Source organism: Pyxicephalus adspersus, chromosome 6 (genome assembly GCF_032062135.1).
Source record: "Pyxicephalus adspersus chromosome 6, UCB_Pads_2.0, whole genome shotgun sequence".
Lineage (NCBI taxonomy): Eukaryota > Metazoa > Chordata > Amphibia > Anura > Pyxicephalidae > Pyxicephalus > Pyxicephalus adspersus.
The window spans coordinates 94,874,142-94,890,314 of NC_092863.1; the positions used below are offsets into that span (position 1 = coordinate 94,874,142).

A 16,173-nucleotide genomic window follows, 5' to 3' on the forward strand; every position below is an offset into this window, starting at 1 on the left:
ATTATTTGATTCACTTACCTATGCATTGTTCTTGATCTAACTACTAGAATTCTACTAGAATTTCGTGGTAGAGCCTCATCAAAGGCACCACAGATGTGTGTGCTGTCTCCCAAGAACTACAACTGTGCTTGAAACTTTTCTCAGTGTATTGGTTGGCGATTGCATCAAATCTTCATTCATGCACAGTAGAATACTCGTTGGTATTGTTCAAAAAATGTTTCGCATACAAACATAGCTCTTTAAGGGTTTAACCCCCTGACTGGTAACCCGGAGTGTGACTCGTGGTACAAAAAAGGGTCTGAAAGCGGTATCCCCGAGTCACACTGTGGGTAGCTAAACCAATGCAAAACAATGATAAATCGAGCCTTACCTGATCCGCCGGCGTACTCCACGTCTTCCTTTTGCAGGCGTCCTCTGCATCCTGTGAGTCATCGGGAGTACCGTGCGGACGTTCAGTTCGTGGCGTGGCAGGAATTTCAAATCAATTTGTATTGCATTCAATACAAAATACCTGTATTGATTGCAATACAGTGGATTTATAAGAGTAAAAGCAGTACATTGTCTTTTATGAACATTTATTTTACAGTATATTATGATAATATGAGTATAATATTTTTTTTCCAATTTTTCTTTATTATTTTAACATGATTTTGTGTTTCAAACTTTATTATACTCATACTATTTAATTTTACTGTAAAATAAATTTTAATGAAAAACAATGTATTGCTTTTAGACATATAAATCAGAAATGAACTGCCCAGAAGGTTAATATTACTTTAAGCTTTCAGATCAGTGTTCCGTGGAACCCTAAGGTTCCTTCAGAGATTGCTAGAGGTTCCTCAAGCAATGATCATTTGTTTATTTACTTTTTGCCCCCCCCCATGGTTTAAAGTTCAAAAAACACTGTTCCAGACCAAAGTTTTTGTTACTAGTATTATAAGTATTATAACACAAGATATTTCCTTCACAGGGGGTAATTCAAGCACAACACAGTGTTTGTTGTACTTTGTCTACTTTCAACCAGACAAACCTGATCTAGTCACAACATCTTTGCTGGACTAGTTCTCTCAGTCTCCAGATTAGAATTCCAGTCTACTCACAAACAGACTGACTATCTTGTATCATCTGTGCACTGACACTCAGGTCAGACATTGTTCAGGGTTGGACAGGTCTATACATGTACCCCCAACATGTCTTCACGTGTCGTAACATCTTCTGCGGATGAGGACTGATTGACTGCAGCTTGTTCCAGTAGTGGCCAAAATCCAACTAGACCTCTTATTTGGGATCCCTGATCTAAGGAAATAAGTACCCTTTATTTTCTCAAACTGGTTCTACCAGTTTCTGTATGTGTACATATATATATAGAGCAGATTATATATATATATATATATATATATATATATATATATATATATCATTACTAAATATTATGATATACCCGGACCTATAGATCATGGCATGAGAATATTTTTCAAAATGAACGTTAAATTTGATAATCTGTGTAAACAAACTTGCCACCCCAAAGCTGTATGAGTTAGTAAAAAAAAGCTTCCCTTTAAAAGCCAAGGGTCTGTAAAGAATCCCCTAAGAATACCAATACAGCTTTAAAGCTGAACTAAACTCCACGTTACTCACCCGTCTCTGTTTCCTCGCAGGGCGATGCATGGGACATATGATAAATGTCCACAAATTTTTTTTTTACAAATGTTAACATATGCGGTGACATAGGCGGTTATTATGCATAAAGCTCTGCACACGGTTGATTGTGTTGGGTTAAAATCAGGTGCATAAACCTTTAGAATTTTTTAAAACAAGTTTTATATAGGGCATGGTTAGAACTTTTAGATTTTTACTGCCGCCTTTGCCCTCCTTGGGGAGCTTCCTCCTCCTGTATGGTCAATGGGACATGAAGTAATCAGAATTAACAGAGAAACATACAAAAGTAAACATTTATTTGAGGAATGATTAAAACGATCTGATTTCTATTTCTACCTGTGTCCCAATTGGCCAGCACGGTGGCTCAGTGGTTAGCACTCTGGCCCTTGCAGCGCTAGGCCCCAGGTTCGAAACTCGGCCAGGACACTATCTGCATGGAGTTTGCGGATTCTCCCCGTGTTTACGTGGGTTTTCTTCGGGTACTCCAGTTTCCTACCTCATTCCAAAAACATGCAGTGAGGTTAATTAGCTTCCCCCCAAAATTGATCTTAGACTTTGTTAATGACATATGACTGTGGTGGGGCATTAGATTGTGAGCTCCTTTGAAGGACAGTTAGTGATGTAAATTTGGACTTTGTAAAGCGCTGTGTAATATTATTTAAGTCTTCTAACTTCATATCCTGTTAAACTTTGACTCCAACAAAATCCTTTTTGTAGCAATAGCAATCCTCCATCAATATAATTGACACTTCTGGAAGTTATATTCCTTCTTCCTACTTCTAACAGGTAGATCACATGCCGCTGAAACATTTGTTGACACATTGGGTGAATTGAGTTTTATCCAAAAATCCCAACATTTTGATCTTTCAGTAGTATTTGCTTCAGCAGGCATGGTTACATGGTTGTAAATACTCCCAATACAAATTACATGTATGCATTTGCAGCATAGCAGGTGGTGACTGGGTCTCTTTAAAACCACTTAAAGGCTTTATATGTCATCCATTGTATTGCAAACCAACTCTCCACAGTATTACCTTTTGAGTGTGAAATCTGTGCACACAAATGATAATAAACATTCTTCTTCTTAGGGTATGTCTGTTCCATTTACTGTAAACAATAATGTCTGTGAGGGGCTGGAAAATGTTAGGGAATGTGAAAAGTATTTTAACGGATCTCTCATTGTGGCTTTTTCTTGTCAAATAAAGTATGTGAGCTGACTCCTGCAAATCCTATTTTACAGAACAGACAGAGACTGGATTGATGTCCTGAGGAAGTCGCGTCAATGACAGCAGCAAACCCTTTGAATATGGAGCCCGGCTGCAGTACGTACCATTCTCTTTCCTGTTTGCAAGTCAAATATTATTCTGTACAGTGACTGTAGCTGTGTTACCAGCTTGAAATATAGTACATTTACAGCAGAGGATGGCAACATGTTGTGAAAAGTATAAGATTCCTAACTAGAATTGAAGTTACTGTGGACCAATAGGCAGTGCCAAGTATGCTAGGGGTTACCAGAATTGCCTGCTGTCCAGAGTATTACAGCATATAGCACAGGGGTGCCCACACTTTTTTTGGCTTGCAAGCTACTTTTAAAATGACCAAGTCAAAATGATCTACGAACAATAAAAACTTGAACTCCTGTGCGCGGTAGAGTTTATTTTGAAAGGCAGGGCTCTACTCGCGTTGTCATTGCAATCTACCGGTAGATCGCAATCCACTTTTTGGGCATCCCTGATATAACACTATAACAATATATACCAATATATGAGTATAGAATCATGTTGCATTTTTGTTCTACATTTTTTTTGCATAATTAAAAAAATAATAATAAGTATTCTGTCCTATTGTTGGGGTCAAGGGTAAAGGTTCTACATTTAGGGTCAATGTTTTAAATCTTAGTAAATCTATAAAGTATAAATTCAGAAAGTCAACACTCTTACCTTTTTTCTTTTTGGTTGGCTAGGGAAGGTTAGGACTCCAGTCAATGAGATTGCCATTCCCCAAAGACATAGCAGGAGATATATCACACAAAGCAATAGGATATCATATCACTTCATCAAGTTTTCTCATTGGAATACCCCATTTCTCTTCCCCTCTATTAATGTGATAAAAGTGTTGGATTTTTTGGTCATTAATTTTTACTAAAACAATGATAGTAGTGGCGAGTCTTCCCATCTGGGACCAGAACAGCACAACAACTTGAAAGAGGTTCTAAACCTTCCATATTTTCTCAAAAGCTAAGAATGAAGTTTTGTTGCTTTATGTACACTTTAGCTTGGTAATTGATTGCTTAGGTTTTGGGGTAAATATAATGATTCCTGGGGTTGAAAGGTCCAAGCTCCAAGTTAATAAGACTCAGGGCAGGATTTATACTTTTTGCTCCCCTAGGTCAGGTAGCTTGTGCTGTCTGCCCCAACCAGCAACAGCCTTTGATGCTGACATATACAAAACACACCCTGGAAGCTGTTCTATGAGAATGGAGGAGACGGGAGAGAGAAATAAAGAGGGAAGAGACAGAGAGAGAGAGAGAGAGAGGGTAAAAAGAAGAGTGAGAGGAAGGGAGAAGAGCGAAGAAGAAGACGAAAGAGGGAGAGTAAAGAGAAAGAAAGGCAAAGTGGAGAGAGGTAGGGACAGTGAAAAAAGATAGAAAGGGATGAAGAGGAAAGAGGGAGATGGGAGAGAGAACATGGAAGGGGGAGAAGGGTAGGAGAACGAGGTGGGGGGAGAGAGGGCAAGTGGAGAGAGAGCAGGGGAGGGAGATAGAAAAATAGTGAGGGAGAGATAGAGGGAGAGACAGACAAACAGAGAGAGAGAGGAGGGGAACGATAGGTGATAGAGAGGAGGGAAGAGAGAGATGGAGGGAGAGATTTAGAGGGCATAAAGAAAGTAAGCATGGAACGAGAAGAAAAAATTTCACCACACTCAAATCTTTGCACTGTATGTGACCCCCCGATTATTCACTTTTAGTTTAGAGCTTGTCAGCCAGCAGTAGAAGGTTCCAGTTCCATAAAGATGTTCCAATGTCACCTCTTAGTGGACATGCTGCCATAGGCCATGACCTTGACCATAGACCATGTGGAAAATCAAGGCCCTGATAGGATCATGATCATTATGATGGGTCAGTACGAGGGAACAGAAAATTGATGCTGGAGCAAAGCACAAATGCTCCAAACCCACAGGCAATACTTTGTGAGTGTTAAGCCTTAGCTACAGGTACCTAGGCGTATGTTTTACATGGTAAATATGGCTCTCATTGGTTGATGATGTAAAAACGGGGCAAAGCAGATGTAATTGGTAAAATTACCTGATTGTTGAAATACCTGACCTTCAGTCTTAGGCATGAGCAGATTTGCTACCAATTTTGTTTTTGACTTACCATCCTATTCAATTTTTGGAAGACTGATCAAACTACAATACACCCCTGTAAGATTTTTTGCCCTTACGATTTTTTTTCTTGATCCAAGACACCTAAAGAAAAATTCTTATAAGAGTTTTACACTTGATTATGAAGTAGGCCAATTTATTTGCTCTTTTAATCACAAAACCTATACTTTTATGTAATAAACCTTGTCATCCTTCAAGATGAACACAGATTTTACAACATGTAATTCTTTCCTCTCAAGTACCACAGAGAGTTTACATAGTAATTGAGTTCACTCTTGAAAACTTGTAGAGATTCTTAACATTGATGTATTACTGGACTAGATAATGAAACCCCATCTTAGCTATCTTCTTGTAATGTTGAAGTGGACAGTAATTTTTTTAAAATTTTATTTCTGTTGCTCAGAGTGAGCAAAAAAAATTTGTATGGGGATCAGATGGCATATTTTTAAGTTGCTCCCAACACACAGTATTCTGCATATATAGCTGACCATCAAGATATTGCATATTTGATGCTAACGAGTATGGATTTTTTCTCTTAAGAACGGTGTGGCTAATATTGATTTAGAACTTGGTAGCTTTACTATTAATTTCAAAGTAAACATTTTTTTTAATAGCTTTTATAGAATAAACTTACCCAACTTTTGTATATTTTCACTTACTCCAGTAATGAAGTCTTTGAATTTGACTTAACAGTCCCAAGTCTGAAATCTGCTGCTGCATGTGGGGTGCAAGTAGGGGTAATAGTGGTGAATGTTGAAAAGATGCTAAAAATTCTGAGTGGAATCATAAAAACACTCCAGGCATTGGTATGCATTTAGTGGCCCACTCTTCTCCTCTACTGGCTGTCCTTGTATATGCTCCATGGTCCAAGGTGCTTCTCCACTGGCTATACATGTATATGTACCATGTTCCGCACTATTCTACTTGCTTTCCAAGTATCTGGTGCATGTCCCACCTGACTCCTCCACTGGCCATCCATGTATATTGTTCATGACCCACCCTGCTTCTGTACTGCCTGTTCGTGTATATGCTCCATGTCCTATTCTTCGCCTCCACTGACCGTCTTTGTATATGCTCCACATCCCACTGTGCTCCACTACTGGACATCCAAGTATTTTCTACATGTCCCATTCGACTCCTCTAATAACCATCCATGTATATACTCCATGTCCTACTCGACTTCTCTACTGACCATCCATGGATATACTCCATGTCCTACTCGACTTCTCTACTGACCATCCATGTATATACTCCATGTCCTACTCGACTTCTCTACTGACCATCCATTGATATACTCCAAGTCCTACTCGACTTCTCTACTGACCATCCATGTATATGCTCCATGTCCTGCTCTGCACATTTTTTGACTGTCTGTGTATATGCTCCATGTCCCATTCTACTCCTTCACTGACCATCCATGTTTATTCTTCAAATCCCAATGCTCATTTACTGGACATCCAAGTATATGCTGCGTGTCCCACTCGACTCCTCTACTGGTCATCCATGTACATCCTCCATGTCTTTCTTGACTCTCCCACTGGCCATCTATGTTTCTTGTCTCATTCTGCTAGTCTACTGGTTCATCTGTGTATATGCTCCATGTTTCACTCTCCTCGTCCATGGGCTAATCAGGTATATGTTCAATGTTCCACTCAGCTCCTCTACTGGCTATCATTGTACATTTCCCATTGCATGCTCTACTAATTACCTATGTATGTGTTCCATGTGTCACATTGCTCCCCTACTTGCTGTTCATGTATATGCTGCACTTCCCATGTTGCTCCTTTGCTGGCTATGTATTTGCTCTATATCCAACGTTGCTCCACTTTTGCCTTTTTTTTTGGAAATATGTAATATGTCAGGTACTGGAACATTTGACAACTCCGCACACAGTGGTTCTAGCAAGTAATAAGGCCCTGTCTGCAAGCTGTAGTTTAAGGACTGCTGGTATAAGTGAATTAAATGTAGCCAGGACAGATTTGTTATTAAAAATGTCAGCTTTTCATCTGAACTGATTATGTCTGTGCTGTTCCTGGAATTTAGTGGTTTTTGCTGTTTTGTGCATGTTTTCTCCATGACTACATAGATTGATGGTGAAAGAGTGAAAAAGAGATGGTGAGGATAGATGGAGAGATATATAGGCATTTGGAAAGCCTCCAATGGTTGGTTTTACCAAAGAAAGAATTCAGTTTATATGCAAAAAGCTCTTTTTTTAATCAAGCCAGTTAATTTATCTTGAAGTTAATGTTCTCACAAAGCAAAGCGACATTGGCACTGCGGAGTTGCCTCTAACTCATTTGATCTGTGCTGAAGTATTTAGCCTGGATAAACTAGCCGTGGCTTGGAATCAAAATGACATTTTCCCTGAATAGCCAACCGCACACTCAGGGTTCGCACTGTGCAAAGTCTCCTTTCTAGAGGGATTATTATGATTTTGTTCTGCACTCAGTCTCATGATGTGAAAGAGCCCTCTGAAGCAGAAATATTATATTTTTCTTGGTTATAAGTGGAATCAAATCTTTTCTGTGTGCTTCACATCTCATCTAGTAACTTTGTTCAATCATGTTGCAAATCACCGCAAATCTGATAAATTTCCAGGTTTTAATTATCTGAAATTAGAAGCTCTTATAAAGCTACTATTGTTAGGGAGGACAGCGGGATTCTGTATCGGTGCAATTAAATTTCAGACTGTTGTGACATTAGGTGGGTGGTAACAAAAACCCTGACACTCCTGTTTAAATGAGTTTGAAATTTCAGATAGATTTCCAAAACATGTAGAATAAAACTAAATCTGAATTTGTTTCTTTTTCGTTTTACTTCTATCTGCGGTACTTTTGTAATTTTCCCGTCTCAAACACAGCAATCTATTAGGTGATGTAGGATACTTCATGTCAGTATAATGCCGGTCCAGTAAAATAATAATAGCCAAGGACTGTTACCGCCAGAACCATTTGAAGGGTTTGGTAGACAAACTTCCAAACTTATGGTGATGGAAATCACAACCCTATGCTGTAAATCTGATATATACATATCAGTGCTCAACCCAGAAGTTATTTTAAGCCGGGATGGAAGAAATTGTAGGTGGGTGGCAGCCCCTGTATTGTGACCCAACTCTTTAGTAACCACCCAAAAACAGCCGGGTGGAGGCTGAAAAGTGCCGGGTGGTGCGCCCTGCTTAAAGTGTCGGGTGGTGCGCCCTGCTTAAAGTGCCTGGGGAGAACCCTGCATATAATGGTAGGTACAATAAGAAATTTAAGACTGTATTTCCTCCTCTCATTATTAGGAACGCAACTTGGTGTTTCTACTGCCTGTTTACCTGGTCCTCTGGGGTTTAGGATCTTTGGCCATCTTGTCTGGCAAAGCCATAATGATGTAACACCCATGCATGCTCAGGAAAGGCTTGAGTAGTCAGATAAGTTTATTTTATGCCGGGTCTACGTGGACGTTTTTTAAAAAACGCGTGTAAACATTTCTATTGCGTTTTTTATGCGTTTTTATGCACTTTATTAGCGTTTTAAAGCTTGCTAAAAGCGTAAAGCCTAAAATGCTGGAAAACGCCTATGCCACGTTTACCCGCGGTTTGCATATTAAGTGTTTAAAAATGCAGGAAAACCAAAGGAATCAATGTAGGCGTTTACCCACATTTTCCCACTTTTTTGGCGTTTTCCAGCGTTAACCCAGCGTTTTAACTATTTAAACGTTGCAAGCAACTTTTAGGATAAATGTCATAAACTTGCCTCAAGGAAACGTCCTGGTGTAGATTAACCCATTGGAATGCATAGGGATTTCAAACAAGGGCTTTAAAAGCCTAAGGTTAAACGCTGGAGAAACAGTCCGTGTAGACTAAGCCTTATTGTAGAAGTAACATAGGCTGACCCTTCTGCAATAATGTACCTGTCTAACTCCAGTTTTGTGCCAATAGAATGACAGGGCACTCCTGCTAGTTCCCAGTGCTGCAGGAGTTTATTCATTCCCAGCAGCTGCAGGGGAAGCCAGATTGTGCCGGGAATCCCTTCTTCTTATGTTGAGCTGCATATGTGCAGTTCCTTATATTTTGCCAAGAAAGGAGAACAATCAGGCAGGTGTGAATGCTTTATTGCAAAAGGGACCTTACCTGTTCCTTTTGGCGTAAAGCCCCACCTGATCACAAATTTTAAAATCGGTTCCACTGTAATGCACCGCACAGGACATTTTAAAAGACATGCAAATTTGTTTTTTTCAAAGCAACGCACTGCATTTTACATATGGTTCAGTCCTGTGGGTTGTGGTGCATTGTGTTCCAAATCAACACTGCACATTGCAGTAATGCAGAAATAAATGCAGCTATATAGTAAATCTATCCTATCCATCTCATCGCTCCTGCTTTGCTGTTTTTTCTATATGACATAATTGATATATGTCTCCATCTGTTCCCATATCAAAGGGCTCCAAATAAATTCATGGCCATGAACCACATGCACATGAATTCATTGCTTGTATTGCATGAAAACGAAGCATTAGTTTGCATGTAAAACCTTTAAGTGCATTTTTGTCTGTGAAATTACAGGAGTGTTTTGCATTAAATTCAAGGTTTGCAGATTTTCTGATATTGTATCAAGTTTATAATATCATTTTACATGCTGAACTGCTAACTGTGCTTATTGGAAATAATACATTCTCATTAACCTAAGTGTTCATGTAATAGAGATCAGTAGAGAACCAGGGGGTAAAAGTTCCATTGGCAGTGTGGTCTTCTGATTACAGTACCTTGTAGAGACTCTTTAGAGTACGCAGAGTATTTTTAGCCACAGGTGACATTTCATCCTCACAATCACTGAAACCGTTGGTTCATCTGATCATGGGGGAGGAAATACAATGTGACACTTTCAGCTTGCTGGTTTTACTAATATTCTATTGAGTGTGACGATGGCCTTGCCATGCCTTGTGCTGTTCAGTTGGTTGATCGCAGGGACAAGGACTTTGTACCAAGCTTATCTTTATTTCCAGGTTAGCAAACACACAGCTGCAGCCAACTGGCTTTATGACTTATTTGTAGTGTAATTTGTTTTGGAGACATGTCTAAGGACACAGTTGTTTAACAAAATTAAATTTGATTTTACTACAATCTAGTACTAGCTGTTGATAGCACAAGTGAATATTTGGGTATCTTTCACATTTGCAGTAAACCATGACATTGAACTGCATGCAAAACTATTCACCCCCTTTCAAATGTAGGGAGTGAGTGGTTGGGAGCCATTTTATGCATGCGGTGCATTTGTGGCACAGTTCGTGGAAGCAACATGTTACTTCTGGTCTTGTGGTTGCATTTCCTTCTCTGGAGGATGAACCAGACCAAAGGCAAGGGCAACAAATGCAAAGATTTTGAGCTGCAGTGTTGTTTGTTAGCCCTGGATGCATGGGAGCAGATTGCTATGAGGGTTTGCCAACCATGCCGTAACCACTCCCAGGTCAGCCGGTGTTCAAGGGCGTTCAGTAGCATTTTTTTACATTTTTTAGTGTTTGGTTAAGAGATTGGAAGCCTATGGAATCAATTCTGGACCCAGAGATGCTTCAAGAAGCATCTAAAAAACTGCACCACCATTGTATTGCTTCCCAGTGCTTGCAAAACAAAAGGAAATTTATCTGTGACTTATTCCATTGATACTTTTGAACGGTTCAGGACTGGTAGATGGTGGAGAACTATTGTTTACAAAAACCACCCATCTGAACATAGCTTTATTTAAAATTGTAAAAATGCACATTGACAGGGTTATAATTGTATGTATGTGATAGAATGGGCCCGTAGTTGATGGCCCAAAGCTGCCCCTAATAATCAAGTCTATTGGAACGTTGCTCAATATTTATATTAGCATCCTGTCTAACAAGTACACCATGGGCAGTGCTTTATTTGGTGGTTATTATGAGCAGTACCACCCCTATTAACCATCGGCTGTTAGGAATGAGAAGAGAAAGAAGTGCATTTCCTTTTAGCCATCCCTGACCTAGCTTCCCCTAGTACTTTAATGATTCATTCGAAAAGAAAGCTTTATGGCTCTAGGTCAAGTGGCACACATTTTCAATGATTACACAGTGTAAATATCTAATTATATGAAATTTAACACAAGAAGCCATTTGTCTTCTGACTGTAAATGCACCAGAGGGTTCTGCACTTCTTTAGTGTAATTACAGCATATGCTGCTATTTAGTGCTGTTTGGTGTAGTTTGGTGGCGACATATGTATCTATAGAATAAACCAGCTTTTCTTGATACTTTTAACATGGAGAAACCCATTAAATACCTTTCAGGTCTAAAGGGAACCCCTGCTATAAATACCTTATTCACAGCACAGAGCACAATGGTTTGGTGGTCAGTGGTAAGAATGCCTCTTATTCTGACCAGCTGGAAGAATGGCACCCTTACAGATGGCCAAAAAGATCATTGGCGTCAGTGGTAACAGTGAGTCAAACTGCTCAAAGAACCCCTAGAAATCTCTGGAGGAACCCTGGTTGAGAAACACTGGAATAAACTGATCATTTAATGCGATTGAAATGAAATGAAATCAAATGGAAAAGACTGGAAACCCACGGGCACTCAATTCCGTTGATCAGTTAATCTTCTTCAGTCAATACTCTTCAGTCAAGAATGTAGTTGGGTCTTCTTTCCCTCTATGGTTAGAAATGGTCAATAAAGTCAATCAAATCATATTTAAATTTTAATCAAACTAAACAAATCAAAAACTATTCTTGTAGAGTTTTAATGGCCCAGTTACAGATTGATGCATTTTTCATCACATTTGCAAGTGATTTGCAAAAGGTTGAATTTTCTGCATCTCATTGACCACCAAAGTTGGCCATTTACGTCATCAGACGCATGAGAACACACATGTTGTACGTGTTATGTTGGCTTGTCACCTTCATCACCATATATTGTACAGTACAGTGTTATACAGTGGTGTTTTATATATAAAAAATAGTAACACCTTTGTGTTGCATTGCTCGTTGGTTTAACCAATGATAAACTACTTGTTTGCAGTTTGATCATTAGTGGACGGATTATTCAAGTAGAAGTTGCTGTACAATATGAGTTTAGCCAATGTAAATGAAGAATTCATTGATCAGACTATAAAACCAATGGAGAGGGCAGTTCTGTGATCCGACACACTGGGTTATGGATACACATTATGAAGTCAGTGCTTTCAAATATAAATCCAACCCATTAAAATGTTTGGCCCATGGCTGAGGCTGTAAAACCAATAAAGGGTGCTGGGCTGTGATATGTAAATCCAAAACAGGCCGTATAGATGTCCAGCTCAGACTACATACCGTGTTTCCCCGAAAATAAGACACTGTCTTATATTTTTTTGGGCTTCCAAAAACACACTAGGTCTTATTTTCAGGGTAGGTCTTATATACTTTTTTTAATGAAAAAAAACACTTACCATATTCATGTAGAACAATGTACATTTGAGAGTTTTATATGGTGACCCAATTGTAAATTAAACTCTTCATTGATTCATTGCTACCGGTATTGGTTACTGAATTCAGCATTTCTCTTCTTGCACTGTTACTGTATTAAATCAGCCAGCTTCTCCTTACAAACCTAAAATCAGCACAAAATGTGGCTGGGGCAATGATTGCTCACATTTTTTTTTTTTTTTTTTATTTTTATACCGTAATTGTGCTGGTTAAAATAAAAAAAAAAACGTACCTTATCAGAAGACGCGAGCCGAGTTCCTGGCTTCTGACAGGCGAAGTGCATGTAATATCACTCCGCCTGTGACAGGAGCCGGAACTACAAGGCAAGCATCGGCTTGTGCGGCTCCGGAGTGTGTACGCCCGCTGTCTCCCGCTGTCTCCCGCTCGGTGAGTATTTTTTTTTTCTTTTTCTACTAGGTCTTATTTTCGGGGTAGGTCTTATATTAGGGCAGGTTGGGGGAAAAGTGCTAGGTCTTATTTTCGGGGTAGGTCTTATTTTCGGGGAAACACGGTATAATAAAAAGCAATTTATAATAACATTTTCAGTCTTTTAACATCGACATCTAATAAAAATCCCATAAAGCTTCCCGTAAATCCAAATACTGAAATCAGAACCAAAAAGAAGATAACTTACATGTGAAAAAGCTTTCGTGCACAATCTGCACCCAGTGAGTCCTGGGTTCTCCCGTTTCCGGGGCTCGCCGTTCCATTCAATGCTGCTATCTTCATTCTTCTGGGTTCTTCCTCATGTCACATAAACTTGCACTGTGCAGGAATGAGATCAGGTGACTTTTTTCCAAATGTAAAAAAATGAGAGCTGATATCACTTTGCATTACATTTGAGGAAAGACGCTTGCCTGATATCGGGCATATGCAGAAGGATTAGCCCACAGCCTTTATTCTTTTAGTAAATAACCCACCAGAGTCTGTGACCTGGAAGAAATATGCAAATATTTGCTTTTTTCCAATTTTCCAAATTCAAGTACTTTCCAGGTCATCGTTTAATAATCTGTAGGAACCAGTATCTTTTGTAGTACCCACATGACTAGCATTTTCTGAATAAGGTCAACTTTGATGGCCATTCATTTAAATTAACAATTTTTGTGCAGCTAAACTGATCTAGAAGAAAGAGTTGTGGTAATTGTTCCCAGGTCTAAATGTGGTACTAGTAGACATTGCTTTAATCTGCTGCATTATTCTAATACTGTGAGTCTGATTCATTGACCGGGAATGAGAGGGTTCTACATGCTGTAGAGTGATTGTAAATTCATTCATAGCCTTATCAGTTTACACTAAAACAAAACAATTTCTGGATGCCATTTCCTTTAACTGATCTTGTCTGAGCAAGATAAAGGGAATGTACATATTCACAGGTGAAACATTTGTAAAACTAGGAACAGCATGGTAGTAAAGTGCTCTTCAAAAAAAATTTCACCACAATAATTCAAAGTGAGTTCTTTCTGAAAATACACTATAATACATTTTTCAATAAATATTATCCAGAGCAAATGATTCACTGATATCTTCCCAGCTTTCCCTTGCTGCCCCTTCCTTCATCGTAGTCAGCACAGTGTCAGCGTTTTGGGGCCCATGGCAAGTTCTAGACCCTGTGCATGGCCATACTTTTCCATAACTTGGTATTTTCATCATCTGGGACAACAAAAAAAGCTGAAAAGCTGCAAAAGAGACCAGGCTGAGTGTCATTTGTTCCCATTTGGAGCATGTTCACACTAGCCTTTCTTTAAGTGGATCCACATAAATTAACCGCGTTTAGACTCTTCCTCCAGCAGATAATATTGTAATAAATGCGTTAGTTTTCCCTTCCTTCCTATTCAGGCTTTTGTTTATGGTATTGTTGCACAGCAGTTTTGCAGACACTACATACAGGGTGGCTCCAACGGCGGTTCCCCCATCTACCTCCCTAGATTTGAATTTTTTTTGCTTTTGAATGCTTTTGCAAGTTGTTCTTGCAGGTGTTTTGTTTAAGCAGTTTTATGGGGACTGGGAATAAAAAAACCCTGAAAAAAGTGCTTTGATGGGTCTTGTAACCTCAAGCAAACACCTGTACAAGCGTTTGCACCCACTTTCAATATCTAGTGATTACTGCCTGCTACTGGAAAGCGCTGTTTTTTTTTTTTGTTGTTTTTTACCACTGGTCTGAACATGCCTTTACACAGGAATTGTCACTTTTTAATTGGGCAGAACCAATGCATCTTTTTCAAGTCCAAAACTATGTATAGATGCTAAATATTTCTGGTGAACATTTGTAACTGTCTTGGGTACAGAGCTCCCGCAGCATCCAGCAATTTGGCACCAAACTAAGGCATGATCATTGTCATTTTCTTTTGAGGAGAGCGCAGCGGGGAGCCTCCCACTCGTCCTTCCCTATCCTTTCTCCAAATAACTGAACAGCACCATGTGTACCACACTGTTCCATCATTCAATCAGAGAAAAGACTTGGAAGAAGTGTATTAGCTCTATGAAACGCGTTGATTAAAGAGCAAAAAAGATGGAGCGATTAAGAACATTGTTTTTAAATATTTTTATTGAATGTATAGTTATTTATAATAAAATTTTTTGTTAATTTTTTTTAAAGATAATTGTATGCAAAATTCCTGCCTTTAAAGACCTAACATTGTTTGGCTAAATACATTTTACAAATTCCAGGTGATTATACTAGCCAAAAAAAAAAAAATATTACATGGATTTCAAATAAATAAACAGAAGTGCTCCTAGGGATATGTATTATAATTTGCTTTAGCTTGGAGTTGCTGAAAGTGGACCTATATGGTTTTCTAGTAGTGCAACTTTCACTTCCAGCAGTGTTGACTGTGTGAATGTTCACACCACTCTGTGTCTTGTATGAATAAATAAATATAGTGAATGGGCAGGCTGTATATGTTTCTCTCCTCTGTGATCTCTTTCAGATGTACAGTGCCATGTGCTTGGCAAATATTCAAATTGCAATCTATGCCGAACATAATTGATCCCACTTCACAGTCACCGAGAATTCTGAGTATCTAAATTTGATATCCGGTTATGCAACCCTTTGGTTGTCATCATTTTTACAGGGTGCAGGCACATTTGGATGATACTTTGTCCAGTTATTGTCCAGCCTGATCCAAGAAGTCCTATTCTTGGAACTGGGAGCTTTGTGTGGCACAAACACAAGGGAACACGGCAACCTCTGATAATAGTGTCACGATCTGGTGACAAACGGCGTCCATGTTTTCCCCAATAGAGGACATTCTTCTGTTTGCTCTAACATGTAATTATTTACTTGCAGAAATAAAGTAAACCTTTCCTAAATAATTTGTTTTCAATGTGCACCATTTAATTAAACACGAAGCTTGTTTTTCTCTAGTATCCTGGAGCCCCAAACCCCAAAGTTCTCTGATTTGTAAATACTGACTTTCCAAAGAAAGTTGGCTCATCCCTTTCTTTCTCTGTAACTCAAGCTTTGCCACAAATATATTAAAGGATAAACTCAAAACTGGAGAGCTGGAGGTAATCCCACCGACACCCTTTTTATTTTACAGTGTTTAGATGTGTGCCGGAGAGAGCTTAACTACTATTACAAGAATGTGCCCGTTCCAATTGTGTTGTATGTTACATTTTCCTGAACCAACACATGTTTTGCATTGTGCTGGACATGGCATACTCCAGATCATTAATG

General features: G+C 39.0%; 1 protein-coding gene across 3 annotated transcripts in view; it reads left to right on the forward strand.

Annotated features, from left to right (window-relative positions):
* GHR (growth hormone receptor) overlaps positions 1 to 16,173 on the forward strand; it is a 270,221-nt gene that overhangs the window by 46,369 nt on the left and 207,679 nt on the right. For all 3 annotated transcript variants that reach the window (XM_072416657.1, XM_072416652.1, XM_072416653.1), the window contains exon 2: positions 2,900 to 2,981. The gene's annotated coding sequence lies outside the window, so the exon portion shown is untranslated. The remainder of the gene's footprint in view (positions 1 to 2,899; positions 2,982 to 16,173) is intronic.